Source organism: Microtus oregoni, unplaced genomic scaffold, assembly GCF_018167655.1.
Source record: "Microtus oregoni isolate MIOR12 unplaced genomic scaffold, Mior012 000022F_ref0000154, whole genome shotgun sequence".
NCBI lineage: Eukaryota > Metazoa > Chordata > Mammalia > Rodentia > Cricetidae > Microtus > Microtus oregoni.
The window spans coordinates 18,259,198-18,275,201 of record NW_024543081.1 but is presented as its reverse complement, the minus strand read 5'-3'; the positions used below and the strand labels follow the sequence as shown (position 1 = coordinate 18,275,201).

Sequence of the window (16,004 nt, the reverse complement as noted above, 5' to 3'; positions counted from 1 at the left end):
ATCCCCTAGTCATCCCTTCCTGCCCCAGCCCCTGGCAGTGACTGATCTTTGCACTGTCTCCATAGTTTTCCCTTTTCCATAACACTGAAGGGTTAAGATGGCACCATCGGAAACCTTTCCATCAGCTTCCTTCACTTGGCATTTGCATGTAAGGTTCCTTCAGGTCTTCTCATGGCTTCGCAGGCCCTTCTCGGTGCTGAATACTATCCCATTATCCCCATCAGCAGCATCTGCTCACTTCCCTACCGCAGGACATCTTGGTAGCTTCTGAGTTTGAACCATTATGGTTAAAGCTGCTATAAACATCTGTGTCCAGGTCAGTGTGAATGTAAGTTTCCAAGTCCTGTGGTATATACCAAGGAGCACGGTCACTGGGTAGTAAGGAGGTTCAGCTCTGTAGCAAACCGCCAGTTCTTCCTAGTAATTTTTTCCCTCTGCAGTCATCACATCCTGGGCAACACTCGGCAGCGGTGTTCCGGATGGCGGACCTTCTCACAGGTTCACATCTTTCCTTCATTCCTTTAGCTTGCATTTCCCAAGGACACTAACTTGACACAGACTTTCCCACCCCTTTTCAAGGCCAGGTCTCCTAAATACCTTCCACTGTTTTGCAACTTGCTGGGTAGACCAGACTGCTCTTAGAACTCATGGTGATCCTCCTGCCTCTCCCTTCTTAGTGTTGGGCCGCATTATGTCCAGCTGACATCTGCTTCTGTTGTTGTTGCTTTAGTGGTTTTTCCTTGTTGTTTTTTGGATGTGTGTTGCTGCTTTGACTGTTTTTTGTTGGTTTTTTTTTTTTGCTTATTTTCCAGCTGTATGCTTTTTTTTTCAATCTCTGAAATCTTGCTCGTTCTTAAATTATTTTCTTACTCTTGAGTGTAAGAGGTGGCTATGTCATCCTTATGTCCCAGCAGATCTTATCAAAGATGTCTCCCCCCCCCCCGAGTCTGTGACTTCCTTCATTCTCTCTTAACCCCGTGACTTTGGCAAAACAGTTTTAATTTTTTTAATTTATTTTATTTGATTATTCTGGGTTACATAAGACCATTTTCATGCAACCATATAATAAACTCTGAGCTTATTCCCCCGGTAGCCTGGTACCCTCCCCTGTGTACACCTCCTCCTTCCCTTTAGGACTCTTTGTTCCCAAGACAATTTTGCTTCTACCTCCCTGTGCCATCTATACGTATACAACTTTTCTGAATTTATTAAGTCTAATACCCACGGATGAGAGAGGCACAGTTGCCTGAAACCGAAACCGACTTCCTTCATTTGTTATTGCTGGCTCCAGCGGCTTCTGGTTTCCTACGAACAGCATAGCTTCCTTCTTCTCTGTGGCTGAAAGGAAGTTCCTCGTGTGTGTGGATCACATTTTCACTCCACTCCTCTGCTGACGGACAGCGAGGCCGGTTCTGTAACTTGGCTGTTGTGGTTATTGCTACAATCAACACTGACATGCAAGTGTCTCTCTGACATGTTGCCTTGGAGCCCTTTGGGCAGATGCCCAGGAGTGGTGTCCCTGAGTCACACAGTAGATCTACTTTTAGTTCGTTTAGGAAACTCCAAGCTGATCCCCATAGTGGCTGGGCTATATTTGCCTTCCTGCCAGCCATATATAGGGGTTTCCTTTTGCTCAAATCTGTGCCAGCATTTGTTGTTATTGGGTATTTTTTGGTGCCTGCCATTCTGACCGGAGTAAGAGTAACTCTCAATGTAGGGTTTTTTGTTTGTTTGTTTGCTTGCTTGCTTTTTGTTGTTGTTTGGCTTGGTTTTTGTTTGTTTGTTTGTTTTCTAGATAGGGTGTCTTCTCTGTATAACCCTGGCTGTCCTGGAACTCGCTGTAGACCAAGCTGACCTCAAACTCACAGAGATCCACCTGCCTCTATTTCCCAAGTGCTGGGATTAAAGGTGTGTGCCACCATCGCCTGGCTGTATTTCATCTTTTGAGAACCATCTTATCTCATTAAAACGTCTATTGCTTGGATTTTTGATGCTTGAGTTTTTTTAGTCCTTTGTCTATTCTAGATATTAATCCTCAGGCAGATGCATAACTAGCAAAGGTTTTCTCCCACCTTGTAGATTGTTTCCTTACTTCTTTTGCTGTGTAGCACTGTTTTAAGGTCACGAGGTTCCATTTGTCAGTTGATGGCACTACCTGACTAGCTGGACTCCTGTTTAGAAAGTGCTGTTTCCACATGGGAGCTCACATTTTCACCTGGCTGCTCCAAGGGCTCTGTTTCTGTTTGCTTGTTTTTTATTTCATTTTGTTTTTGAGACAGGGTCTCTCTTTGTAGCCCTGGCTGTTCTGGAACTCAGTCTGTGGACCAGCTTAGCCTCGAACTCACAGTGTCCCACCTGCCTCCTGAATGCTAGGTGGATTAAAGGTGTGCACCACCATGCCCGCTATGTGCTAGGGGCTCTGAACGTCAGTGCTTCAGTATGTGAGCGAAACTACAGTGCCCAGGTCATTATTATAGTGCCCCCCATGGACATATGTGTTGATGGCTTCAGAGACATGATTGGATAGCGAGGATTCTGACCTCATCCGTGGGTTAATCACTGATGGTACCTTGGATGCTTTGTCACTGTGGCAAGATACCTGACACTCAGAGAAAAGCAAATTTATTCTGGCTCATAGCTCATACCATCGTGGTGTGGAGGCCATGTTGGAGCCTAGCAGCCTACATCATTCTGGCCAGGAAGCACCGACAGAGAACCACCAATATACTGAGTGCACTCAGCTAATCTCTGAGGCACCTCTCATTCCAAACAAACCGAAGATTGCTGTTCACCATCACAGCTTGGTTGGCAATCAAACGGGCTCCTGGAAGTGGTAGAAGCTGCAGGTGGTGGAGCCTAGGTAGACCCGTGTCCCTGAATTAAACGCATGTGTGCCTTGGCATGGTTCTTGGGGTTTTTTCTGCTTTCTGTTGCTACCAGAGGAACAGCTTCCCTACAGTGCCTGTTCTGCCTCACCTTGCATCACAGGTCTGGAACTGGCCAGCCAGGGACTGGAATCTCTGAAATTGTAAGCTACACAAATCTCTCTTGCTTCAAGTTGGGTTCTCTCAGGCACTCTCACATGGAAACACCAAGTTGGCAAACACTGGTCACCTCTGCCTATGGGAGCAGTGTCAACATCATTTTTGAAAGACTCAGTCTTCTAAATTTTAGACACCCAAACTTCTGGCAGCCCAGTCCTACTGTCAACCACCGTCTTGCCTAGAGTGGGGAGGTGTTTCTGGGCCCTCTGGCCTCCTGAAACGAGGGGTATCTAATACCTGATTGATTTTTGCACCTCAGTGCTCACCTAGGCATGAACTATACTTGGTCCAGCCAAAGGAGTGACTCTCTCAGGAGATAGGCCATCTGCGGTCATGTGTCCACTTCCGACCAATGAGATTGTTAGGTAGAAAGCCCATGTCAATCACTGGGATCTCATACCCACACTCTGGGTACTCAAACCAGAGAACCTCATGGCCTCACAGTTCTGGAGGTTGGAAGTTCAGGGTGAGGACGCCAAGATGACTGGTGGGCTGTAGGGAAGAGTCTTGTTTATACACGTCTCCCTCCTGCTGGTCTTTCGTGGGGCTCAGTTGCAGGCACCCCAGTTCAGCATCTGCTCACTGCCCTTCCAGAGCCTGCCCTGTTTCCCTGCTCATCTCACTACCTCATCCTGAGGTAAAGTCATGTCCTTGGGGACCTTGGCATGTGAAGTTCAGCCCAACACCTCTCCACCCTGGCCTGTCCTTCCAGGCTCTACACTCCTCTGGTTCTGGCTCTGACTCTGGCTCACCCTCCATCTCCCTTTTCTGCCTAGAGGTGGGGGTGGAAAGGTCAGATGCTACCACCACACAACTACCCAGACAAAAGTGCAATGCTGTGGAAGAGAAGAGGTCTGGGGATGGAGCGACCCCACAGGGAGTCACTAGGGTCCCCTGGTTCTTTGTGTTTCACTTAGAAAAGTCAGTTCTTTGAGTCTTAGCCCCCCACCCCGATCCTACATCTACTAAATGTAAGAGGACAGAGGGTCGCCAGCAAGGGAAAGGATATGAGTCTGTGGGCTGTGGCCCTCATAGGGGACCTCACCAAGCCATGCCTTTGCAGGGAGGTGTCCCAGTTGTGCCAGACCTCTAATGGGTGTCCCTGCAGGTATTGTCACACACACTACTATAAGGCCAATTCGAGGAGAGGTCTCCCTGTTAAATGTGGGGAGGAGAAAGAAGAATGTGTAGGGCAAGCAGAGGTTCATGGTTCAACCCAGTACCTAAAGCTATTCCCCCCAACCTACCCTCAATTTCCTATCTCTAACAGAAACAAAGAGACCCTCTGTGGGTGCTATCTATATATGGTGGGGTCTCAGTGTCAGGATCATTAGTACATTGAGGACCTAGGCTGCCTCAACCCAGGCCAGCAGGAGGAGGGTAGATGGGAATGGCTAACCACAGGTCCGCTGAAGAAAAGGACTTCCCGTGAGTGCTGAGGTCAAGGGGGCACTTCTCTGGACCCAGGCCCTGCAGATGGACATAGATGCACTACACCCCTCCTCTGGCAGATGACTCTGGAGCCCTACCCTGACCATTGTCACGTCCCCAAGCCTCATGCTTAAGCCCTCTCTTTGAAAAACCCTAGGGTGGAGACTGTGCCCACCTCTGTCTGTCTGCTTAGCTGCCAGCCAGGCAGTTGTGTTATAATCTGGGATGCCCAGACCAGCTCCCATCTAGCTGAAGACAGCCCAATCTCTTGGTGAACTGCAGGCTAGGGCTCAGCCTAGACTGTGGGAGACAATGTGGCTTCCCCAGTGGTGTGGACAGTCTGCTATGACAACCTAGGTCATTGTGTAGGTGAGAATCACACAGCTGTGCCAATGCGGGTGAAAGGAGGCTGACTGACGGTGCACACGTTCGGCAACCCATGCAATGCCAAGGCTGAGCAGGTGAGCACACAGAACCAGCCAGGCCCACCTCCAGACTGCTCCTGTTGGCTCCCAGACCTCTCTTCCTGCCTGTATTGATTTTTCACTGTGCTGTTTATTAAATGCCTAAACTCCCTCCAACAAGAGCTGGCTCGGCATTCCATATTCCTGGGGGCTCACCAAGCCCAGATGTGGGGCCTGAAAGGGCAGCTAGGGAAACTTTGTAGAGGCCTTGAAGCCCACAGTCTCAGCTTTAGGAACCTGGGTGAAACGTTGCCTAGAGTGGGCAAGATGCCAGGCCCAAAAATGATAAGCTGTATGACCGCAGTGGGTGCCTATCTTCAGGCTGTGACAACAGTGAGGACAAGGGATCCTGGACCAATAAATAACCTACATTTGGAGCTCAATAATAGGTGCCCAGATTTAGATATCAAGGTGACTATACACCCAGAGATCTGGGATCAGTACATACTCTGCACCGTCTTAATCAGTAGCGAGAAGTTAGGGATTAGTAGAAGAGTGTGGATCAGCATGCATTCCAGAGTCAAGGCTCAGTTAATGAACATGAAGCAGAGTTTGGTCTATGGACAGGGATCGGTAAAGAACCAGGGATAAGTATGCGACCAGTGCCCAGACTCAGACAGTCACAAAGGTCAGAACTTACTCTAGGAACCTGGAGACGTGGCTCAGTGGTAGAGTACCTGTCCAGCATGCACAAAGCCCTGGGTTCCATCCTTAGCAACACACACACACACACACACACACACACACACACAAAGCTAATTTCTAGGAAGAGGGTCAATGTTCTGAGCGGCTGCTGCATAGGCTGGGAACAGCTCTCTGAAGTGCCTCCTGCTCTCCCTGGAACATTTCTCCTCCTTCTCATTCTGCCCCAGCAGTCTTGAAGACCTCCTTCAAAGGACAAATGCATGACTCAGAGTGCAAGCTCTGGAGTCTCTCCTAGACCCTGGCTGTGTGACCTTGGTCAGTCATCATACCCCCTCCCTGGCTGCAGTTCTACCCACGTTGGAAGGGGGCCCTTCCCTGCCACCTCTCCTAGCTGTGTGAGGACAGAAGGAGGTGGTAAACAAGACAGACAGACTACTGAAGTTGCTGAGGAACCCTCCAGAACATATGTCTAGGCCTCACCATTTGCAGGGACCTTTATGGCCCCAGGCACCCCTCCCCGAGCACACTCCAGGAGGCCTAGGTGTTTGCCACCCCCACAGCTTGGCTGGTGCCACCTTGCCTCTCCCTGACCTGCATTCAATGTGCCTGGGCCCTGAGGGGTGTTGGGAAAACCCGCTGATCACACCTGGTTTGCACTCTGAGAGCTGTGACAGGGACTGGCTGGAAATAGCTCGAGTTCTGCGGGGCAGATGGAGCAGGTCCTGAAGCGTGGACAGGGGTCACTCGGGTTATACACATACTGAGTCCCTCCAGGGAGGGCACAGCTACAACTGGTAGCCCTGACCCCTTGGAGAGGGTCTGTGCCCTGGGGACCCCCTAGTCTGGGTAGGGCCTGTTGCAGAGGCAGTTGGCCTCACAGAGCCTGCCAGTGGCCAAGGGAGAAATGACTCAAAGGTCTGCCCCCATCCCACCAACAAGTGTCCATGCAATTTTTCCACCTTTGTCTTCCTCCCTGCCAGAGTCCTGGTCAATAAGAACCCATTGTTGGTCCCATCCAGGACCTTCCCCTCCCTGACTTTTTTCCCAATGTGCAAAAGTATGTCACCTCTTCAGCTGGACAAGGACAACGGGCCAGTGAACAGACATGGATTGGGTAGAGCCCTGGTCAGGACTAGCCATGATCCCTAGAAGCCCAAACACAACCTTCTGGGCATTGAGTGCCCCAGCCAAGGCACCCTTGGAAGCTCATATCCTTCCTAAATCTTTCCAGGCCCGGTACTCTGTAGGAACCCTGAATCCACAAGGTCAAGAAGTTGTCCCAGGACTTGGGACAGGAGCCCTGGCTTCTCTTGAGTCTTTCATAAAGGAGGTAAGAGCCATGAGGGTGTTATTCATGCAAGGCTAAAGTACAGCATTTGGGCCATGCAGGGTAAGCTCCTGAGGGCCAGGGCCCCCCAACAATAAATAGATAAATAAATAAATAAATAAATAAATGCTGGAGCCCTGGGGAATTCTTTATCTACTTCCTTTTTTTCCCTGGAATGTTCAGACTCTACCAAGGGGGTGGTCTATGGAGCTGGGCATTAACCAAGAGGGGAGTCACGGTTCCAAGGTCTGGAGGTGAGTAGAGGCAGGGAGTCTGGGTTAGGCTGGAAGAGAGAGTAGACTAAGGCCATTTGCTGCAGTTACGTCTGCTGCTCAGAGGACCTTTCTGAGTCGGGCAGACAGGAGGGCTCTGCGCCCTAATCAGAGACCTGCAGCTATCTGGAGCAGCCCCTCTCCTGGACTCACATGCTTGGGCCAGAGAACCCACGTGCTCAGTTGGTCCTGTCAAAGATCACACAGAGATGCATGCATCACTACTATCCTTGTTTGCAGATGGAGCCGATCAAGCGCAGAGAAAGTGAAAAACTTTCCTGAACTCATAGGACTGGAAAAACAAAGAAGCCAGGACACAGCCCAGCTGGCTGTGAGACTCATTAAGATGTCACATCCTTACCTGGTGGTCCTGATGCAAGAGGGAAAATACCTAGGGGCCGCTCTTGCAGGAAGAAGATAGGGTAGAGATAGGATAAATGCTAGGTCTCTGCCCTGCAGCCCTGTGAGAATGGGGTCCGATAGGGTCAGTCTCAGCCGGAACACTAGTCCAGCAGGCACCAGCGATGTGACACACGTGGCTGTTTAAATTTAAATGAACTGAAAGTCAGGAAAATGAATTTCTATCCTCAGGCCACAGGCAACATTTCCAGCTTGTAGCCTCTGTGGCACGTGGGGCATGCCAGACAGAGTGGACACCAGGAGCTGTCACCATCACAGTGGGACCATGTCCATCTAGAGGCAGATGCTTCCCTTGATGCTGGGATCCAAAGAACGGGTCTTCTTTGCCCTTTGTCACCCTGGGATCTGAGGTTGGGAACTTGGGAGTGAGGCAGTGGAGCTGGGAGGGAGGATGGGATCACAAAGGCCAGACTCCTGCCTCCGCACTTACTGCCCAGAACCCTGAGATGGTGGTTGCAAGGTGACCACCTCCTAGGAATTGCTCTTACCTGAGTAGGGATGGCCCCAGCAAGCACCCCTGTGGCCACAGTCTGCCTCTGCCCTGGGCTGGTGGTAGCAGAGATGAAGAAAGAATTCTAAGATGTATCATAGAAAGAGAGAAGTTGGACAATTGTTCCTGGAGGCCCTTGGTGTGTCTTAGCTGCCATTAGCCCTGGCTGGCCTCAGGGTTCAGAGCCTTTTCTGAAGGGTCTGTCACCACTTTTCTCTGGGCCCAGGCATAATCTGAGGCCTTTGGGCAAAGGGACCAAGAAGGTTGCAGAATCTAAGGTGACTGGTGGCTGGGCAGAGACAAAGGTACCTGTGAAATGCCTGGAGCACACGAGGAAGCCAGGGAGGCTTCATGGAGGAGAATCTCAGAGTTCAGAACCTTGTTGATGAGGGAGCTAGGAAAACCCTGCTCTTAGCTTCGGTCCCTCTGATGTTTTCACATTATGGAGGTTTTAAGGCTGAGCTCATTGTGTGTGTAGGGGGGGACAGGGTATGGGGGGACAGAGCTGGCAGAGGGTAGGGGTTTACACCTGCTGAGTTGTTGAATGACAGTATCTTGTGACCTGACTGGAAAGGCATTATCATTGTTAGGTGCATAATGGCATCAACACTCAGTATGTTGCAGGATCACAACTCAGGCTGACTAGGGTCAGGGTTCAGTTCATGAACAGGGTAAGGGCTCTATGCAGCCTTTGAGTCCTGCTCAGGACTCAAGTCTGTGAATAGGGCAAGGGTTTGGTGTGTGACCAGGGTTGGAGTTCAGGCTGTGAGGAGAGTTTCGGGTGAGTGAGTGTAGCGTCATGGTTGAGTCTAACTGTGGGTCAGAGTCTGTTTTCTGCCACAGATGTGGCTTAGAAGTACCAAGAGTCTCATTCTCTCTGCCTGTATGAGGAGACTCCTGGTTGGGGTCCAGCTGCGTGGGGATTGCTTGGTAGGCCATCAGTTCTAAGCATTCAGGGCCTTTCAGCAAGGGCCTCACCCTTGGAAGAAAATAGATTTGGGCATGGACCAGCGCCTGGTGGGTCTAGGCTAGTGTAGGTATTGGGGGAAGAGCTACCGGTTGTAAACTGGTGGCAAATCCCCTGGAATAGAGTTGTAGGATCCTGGAGCAGTTTGGCTGGAGGAATTATTTAAAGTCTCTTGTGCTGGGGGACGAGGGTGACAAGGGGATGGGTGACCACTGAGGCTGCAGCTGGGTTGGTTCACAGATGCTTCAGGGTGGCATTCCCTGCCTCTGACATTCCTCTCGTCTGCAGAGATGTAGGGCTGCCCAGCTGAGGTCTTACCTTGCACCATCTGTATTCTGGATCGGAAGCTTGGGTGAGGGGGAATTGGTGAAAGCAGCAGGTCAGTGGGGCAAGAATGGGTTCCCAGGGAAGGAAGGTTAGACGCCTTAGCCTTATCCCCCTACCCACCCCACCCAAAAGCCCCAATTTGGGAGGAAAGACCACTTTATCCTGATGACACAGTTCAAGGGAGTCTCAGCCTTGCCCAAGGAGCCTCCAGGGCAGATGCCAAATCCCTGCCGGGGAGTTCTACTACCCTCCCCCATCAGCAAGAAACAAGTGTAGAAAGCGCTTAGATCCTTTCTCACAGCCTCTCTGCTGCTTAGCTGCCTCTTGGAGTGATATCAGAGGCCCCCTGGTGACCACGGGCTGCTACTGCAGCGAGAAGACCAAAGCAGGACTAACCTACAGAGACTGGAAAGTAAAAAGACAAGAACAGATGATGGGTGTCAGAGGACACCAGGGACAGCACCTCCTTTTTGTGATTTCAAACGCCTTGGGAAGAAAGCCCTTTCCCAAGGAGGCTACATGGATATGGTCCTGATGAACAGGATGGACTGGAAAGGACCTGCTAGACTTTGATGTGGCCCTGCTATCAGTCCCTCAGGACACCTTACAAGTTGAGGCCTTACAGGAGTAACTGGTGTGTACAGAGTGACATGTGCAGTGTGCTTGGGATCCTAATTGGCCTGAGGTTCTCCGCACACACACGCACGCAATGGCGTAGCAAGAATGATGACTGTGACATTGATGGAGGACACTGATCAGAGGCTTTGGTGGGGGCTACGGGACAGCAGTGTGAGTGCTGACACCCAGGGGTTGCGATTTTGTGTTGTTGTTCCCATTGGCCCTGGGGGAGAGGTTCAAACAGCTGGACCAGATGTGTTATTGAGTAGCAATGGTACCAGTGGTCTGCTCAGACGGAGAGTGTGGAAAGTAGTGGCTCCTGCACCTGTGGTTCAGGATGGACCACAAGTTGTGAAATAGGAGCAGGGGGCTCCATGTAGAAGCATCCTGATAGAGGTGGACACAAGGCTCTGGGACTCTTGCTGTCAGTTTAGACTCAGAGATGTCCAACCTTTTGACAACCTTCTTTCTTTCTTTGTTTTTTGTTTTGTTTTTCGAGACAGGGTTTCTCAGTAGCCTTAGAGTCCATCCTGGGACTAGCTCTTGTAGACCAGGCTGGCCTTGAACTCACAGAGATCCACCTGCCTCTGCTTCCGAGTGCTGGGATTGAAGTTGTGCACTGCCACTGCCCAGCTTCAACAGTCTTTTGACTGGAATGTGACATTGTAGTCCATCATTGTGTAGAGTCACACTCATCGTTGTCCTGGGATGCATGGAGCTGGTGGGCTGCAGGTTGAGCATGTCTGCTAGAGGGACCCCTTTGGGCACCTAACAGAGGAAGACACGCAGCTGAAGAGGCCCATCTCCACCCATAGATGGAAACTGGCATGCAGGATCAATTTAAAACCCACCTCCTTTTGGCTCTCTCCCTGGCTAGCTCCTCTCTCCTCAGCATCACAGGACACGAGGTCCTCTCCTAGGTAAGTCTAGACCCATTAGACCCAACTGAAGCAGTTCAGCGCCCCACCCCTGTTCTTGGAAGGGCCCCAGTCCCTGCCTCTGACTCCATTTCTTTGCCCATCACTCATCCAACCCACCCACCCACTCATCCACCTATGCATGCATCATCCTTTCCATCTGCATGACCCACCCATCTATGTAAGCCTCCCCCTAGTGCCACCAACCAAATCCACTTTTCCTACTCACCCTCACCCACCTCCACTATTCCACCGACCCTGACCCAGACCATTACCTGTCCATTCATCCACCCTCCCACCAGCCTCTACTTACACTCACCTGCCTCCACCCACACACCTACAGGTCTGTGCACAGCCCCTAACTCCTCTTCTCCATCCATTTGTTTGTTGGACCATCACCTGTCACCCAGATGGATGCAGTCACTCCCCTGCTGGAAGAGAGCACAGTCCCAACTCTTGGCTTTCCTGCTGCGTGGGGCAGGAGCCGGCTGTCCTAGGTGCGCACGCTTGTGCGTCGCACCCCTTCTCCGCGATCTCGTTCCCCTCCCCCAACCCGCCCCCCGCTCGCGCTCCCCCTCTAATGTGTGATCTGGAAGCTCTATAAAGCCTGATGTAATCCGTAATGCAGTCTCTGGCTCCCGATTCGGGATCCAGTTTCAGAGAGCGAGAGATTGGGGAGCGCCGGCAGCCGGGCGGGGGAGCAGCTTGCCTCTCTCCTCCTCCTTCCCCGCGTCCTCGGCCTCCTCCTCCTTCTGCCCGCGCCGCCCCGCCCCCGGCTCCGTTCGGCTCACCCCCCCCCCCCCCCAGGAAGGGGAAAAAAGGCGAGAAGAGCCGGGCAGGCGAGAGGACCGGAGCGGCGGCGCGGCCGGAGAGGGAGCGGCGGGCGCAGGCGGCGGCGGCAGGCGCGGCGTTGGCGGTGGCTCCGGCAGAGGGAGCGGAGCGGGCGAGCCAACGGCACAGGCGTCCGCGCTGCGTCCTAACCCGGCTCCGGGCCCGCGCGCCCCGCGTAGCCTGCAGCCCGGGCATCCAGACCCTCCCGGCGCCCGGGGGGCTCCGCCAGGCAGGGGGTGGGGAGGAGCCTGCGAGCGCCCGCGGGGTGCGCTCTTGGGAACGTCTCGGCGGGGCCCGGAGCGGGTCGGGGGCGGCAGCGACAGTAGCCTTGGGTCGGGCGCGCTGCTCGGCCGCTGGCGACGCGGTGCGCTCCGGGAGCTTTACAAGTCGCTGGATCAAGTCCTAGCCAGCGGGGCCTCTACTGCTGGGGAAGGTAAGAAAGGCTTCGGCGGGGTTGGGGACGCGGCGAGAGGGGGCGTCTTGCGCTGGGAGGTGGTCGGGGGAGGGGTGGCCTCCAGGACTTCCCAACTTCGCCGTTTGGGGCTTCTCAGCACCCAGGTTTGGGCTTGGAGCTTGGGAGTTTGAACAAGCCCCCCCCCCCCAGCCCCCTTCCTCCTCCAGCAGCGGCAACGGAATCTGGCAGGTCCCTGCGTGCCCGCATTGGGCTGGCTGAGGAGGGGGCGCCCTGGACGTGGGAGAGGCTTCTTGGTGCTCCTCACCTCCCCCTCATCCTCACCAGGCAGAGCCGGGCCAATCTGGCAGGCTGGGCCGAGAAAGGAAAAGGACCCCTGCTCTAACACCAGCATAGACCCGGGGCGCGCTGGGGAAGGCGTTCCCGCGGCGCCCCGACACACAGATGCTGACATGGGTCTAAGGGAGCCCCGCCTGGCTCCCTATGCTGGCCCAAGGAGGCTCGCGAGAGAAAACCCGATGTGTCCCCCATTCCCTGGTCTTGCCCAGAGCTCGTTACATTATTATAGGGCCCGCTGCATCTCCCCCACCCCACGCACAGAGCTGGAGGCAGGCAGAGAAACCCCCAGACTCTCCCTCACAGTTCTCACCTCCAGCCCCGACAATGGCTGAGAGAGGAGACCCCCGGAGGCCTATCTCCAAATTAGGAAAAAGGGCTATCCTCGTGCCCCCACCATCACAACTGACACACGCAAACGCCCCAGCTCGTTCCCTCCCGGTGTTCTTTCCTGTTCGGTTGGATAGGCGAAGCAGATAGGCTGCGTTGAACTTTAGGTCGGCCGGCTGCCCTCACCAACCGAAGCAGCAGGGCTGGGCTCCTAGCACTCCCGGTTGCGTTTCTCCAGTGGGCAGAGGCCACCAGCCTCCGCTGCCGCTGCGCTCTTTCGGAGCTGCGTGCCGCTGCCTCGAGGAATGAGCACGGCCCCCGCCCCCTCCTGAGAGGCCGAGGGCTGTGGATCCTGCCCGGAGCCCTTTCCCTGGTCCTCTGTACAGCTTAAGCTGGGTAGAAAGCATCCCAGACATAGGGAGAGGGGCGACCTAGCGGATAATCGCTGCGAAGCGAGGTGGCTCGAGGGCTGGTCCGAGGCTGCGGCTCTGCTCCGGTCCCTCCGCCTGGCCGCGGTGGCTCCTGCTTGGTCACTCCCAGGCAACCCAGAGAGCTGCACCAGCCTAGCACCCTCTCGGGCCTGTTGGGCACCCTTACCCTTTCCACTTTTATTTTGGGTTTCCAAGTTTCTCTGAGCGCGCGGACCAGGCTAGGACTAGACCAACCTTAATACACTCCTGCAGCGCCCCTTCCCTCCCCGCAGTCCCCATCATGTTCCTCTCCCTTGGGTCTGGGGTGCAGATTCCTTAGCGGCAACTCCGAGGGAGTTGAAAGGCATGAAGGCGCGTGGGTGGGCACGGGGCGCGCACTCCCGCCCCAGAGGAGCCACTTGGAATACGTGTTGGGGAGGGGGTTGGGAGGTCTGCGTGTCTCCTCCACTCTGGGGACCCAAGGAGACCCTCTGTGCCCTGTTCTGTAGCCACAAACACACGCCCCTCCTCTTGAGAGCTACTGCAGGGGCACAAACAGCAGGCGGAGGCGTGGGGAGAAAGGCTGGGGTCGTTTTCACTATCTGAGAGGTGGTATCCCGCATTTGGGATCCGAGAAAGCAAATGTAACATCTCCCGGAACCTTCAAGCCTTCCATTTCTCTGAGACCCTTCCAGCAGCCGCAGCAGCAAGGGAGGTCGAGAAGGTAGCTGTTCCCTTCCAGATCGCGGGTGGCCTCAAAACTCTGCGCTTGAATGCCACCGGGGTGCTGTAGGGTCTGGCTTTGAGTACCCAAGCAAGGTCAAGCAGTCAAAGGAGGGGGCAGAAGCTCCTGGGCGCGTCCCCGAGCGCGCAGATTTGGGGCCTTGGAAGGGGGAGTGGGTAGCTGCCGAGTCAGTCCCGCGAGCCTGCCGCCACCTCCCGGTCCCGAGAGGTGGACATAGCGCGAGTTCGGGGATCCCGGAGCGCCGAGTGCCCGGCGCGGTGCCCTGCACCCTCCCTCTCCCCTTGCTCGCAGCTGTTCAGCACTGCCTTCAGACTTGTTGCGCCTCGATCTGGAGACCGGCGGGGTAGCTCCAGAGCCCGGGAGGCCGGGGCAGAGCCCCAAGGCCAAGGGATGCGCCAGGGAGACGCGCGGACGCGCCACGCGCTGGGAGAACGAGCAGGGAGTTTGCTGCCTCGGAACCGAGAGAAGGACGCTTGTCCCCGCCTCGATCCCGAGCGGGGGCGGAGAGGAGGCGATTTCGTCGCCTTCGGCTTCATACCGCACTCCTATGAACCATGAGCCGCGGAGGGGCCGCCGCCAAGTTGCAGAGCCCTCCAAGACCCTTCTTTTGCTCAGAGGCTCTTGGGCCTCGGTAGCTGAGACCGCGAAATGGGAACGCGCATTCTTTTCTTGGAACGCCCCGACCCCTCGCACCCATCCAGATATCCGACGTTCCGGGTCCGCAGTGTGCTGGGTCTGCAGCGTCCAGACCAGCCGGATTCCGAGGCGGCTCTGCGCCTGCGGACACAGCGGTTAGGCCAGGGAGCAGCGGGCCCCAAGCAGGGCCCGGCGAGCGGCAGGGGCCTGGGCAGTCTCCTATGGAGTCCTGGTCGCCTGGCTGCCCGCCTGGCCCAGTTCTGCCTCCTCAGAGCGGGTCTGGGGACGCGGAGTCAGTCCCCAGGGGATGCCGCGGGCTCCAGGCCCAGGCGACCGGCGCCGGGCTGCGGTGGTGGAGGGCGGGAGGGCCCGGCGCGCTGTCGCGAACGACCAAGAGAGGGCGCCCGCGCTGCGCTGCGCCGCGCCGCGCCGCGCCGGCCCTGCCCGCCCCTTCCGTCTTCTCTGCCGCGGACCCAAGCTCCAGGCCCCATCTTGGGCAACCCCCAGCCGCCCTCTCTTGTCCCTTGGCTCCCGCAGCCAGAGCCATTGACGCATCTGGTGTTTCAGACTGAGCCTGCATCATCATCTCCCAAACTCGCCTGGCCTGTGTGTGCAGTGCACAGGCGTGACTATGTTTGTGGGCACGTGTACATATGTGCCAACGGATGCACGTGCGTGTGGGACAGTCTGCAGGTTGCATGCTATGTATGCTTGCATGCAGCTTTCCACGTGTGTGCATGTACTCCCTCTAGCACCCTCCCTCCCCAAGCAAGTCTGGACCTGAAGGGTTCTGTGGACTCCACTATGCCTGAATGTCCACCCTTATGGCCTTTGTGCCACTTGGGGTACAGCTGCACCAAGGCTTAAACTGTGAATTCTGGGTAAAGACTGGGCCTCTGGGGCCTTGTGCACAGCCCACAAACACACAGAGGTGCCTGTCCATCGTACAAAGATGCTGGAAGTATAGGTGAGAGCAAAACCAGCTCCCCCTCAACACACACAACACAAGTGCTTGGCTTAGTGGAAATATAGGACAGGGGCCTGACAAAGTCCTAGGGCCTGAGATAACCCAGAGGTGTAGCTCCTCTAGGGGAGTCCTAGGAGTGCCCAAACTCAAAAGCCTCAGAACAGGAGAAAAGCAAAGATAAGATCAGAAAGATTTGAGAGGACCCTGGGAGTATGAGTGCAGGTGTGAGGGCTAGACAGAAACTGAGGGGGAAAGCAAAGAACAGAACCCAAGAACCCTAAGGGCTTTGCCCTGTATGCTGAAGCTAGGAAGCATCTGAGGGCCAAACATAAACACTTGGTCACTTGGGTTGATAGACATGCCAAAGAAATGGTGGCTATGCCTTTGGACATTGGGTCTCAGGGACACCAATCAA

The 16,004-nt window shown here is 54.7% G+C and overlaps 1 protein-coding gene across 4 annotated transcripts in view; it reads left to right on the top strand.

Annotated features, from left to right (window-relative positions):
* The first annotated feature begins 11,606 nt into the window (after positions 1–11,606).
* The window catches only part of Adgrb1 (adhesion G protein-coupled receptor B1), a 70,044-nt gene continuing 65,646 nt past the window's right edge, over positions 11,607–16,004 (top strand). For 2 of the 4 annotated variants that reach the window (XM_041672620.1, XM_041672619.1), the window contains exon 1: positions 11,607–12,186. The gene's annotated coding sequence lies outside the window, so the exon portion shown is untranslated. The remainder of the gene's footprint in view (positions 12,187–16,004) is intronic. The other 2 variants (XM_041672622.1, XM_041672621.1) reach the window with 1 other exon arrangement.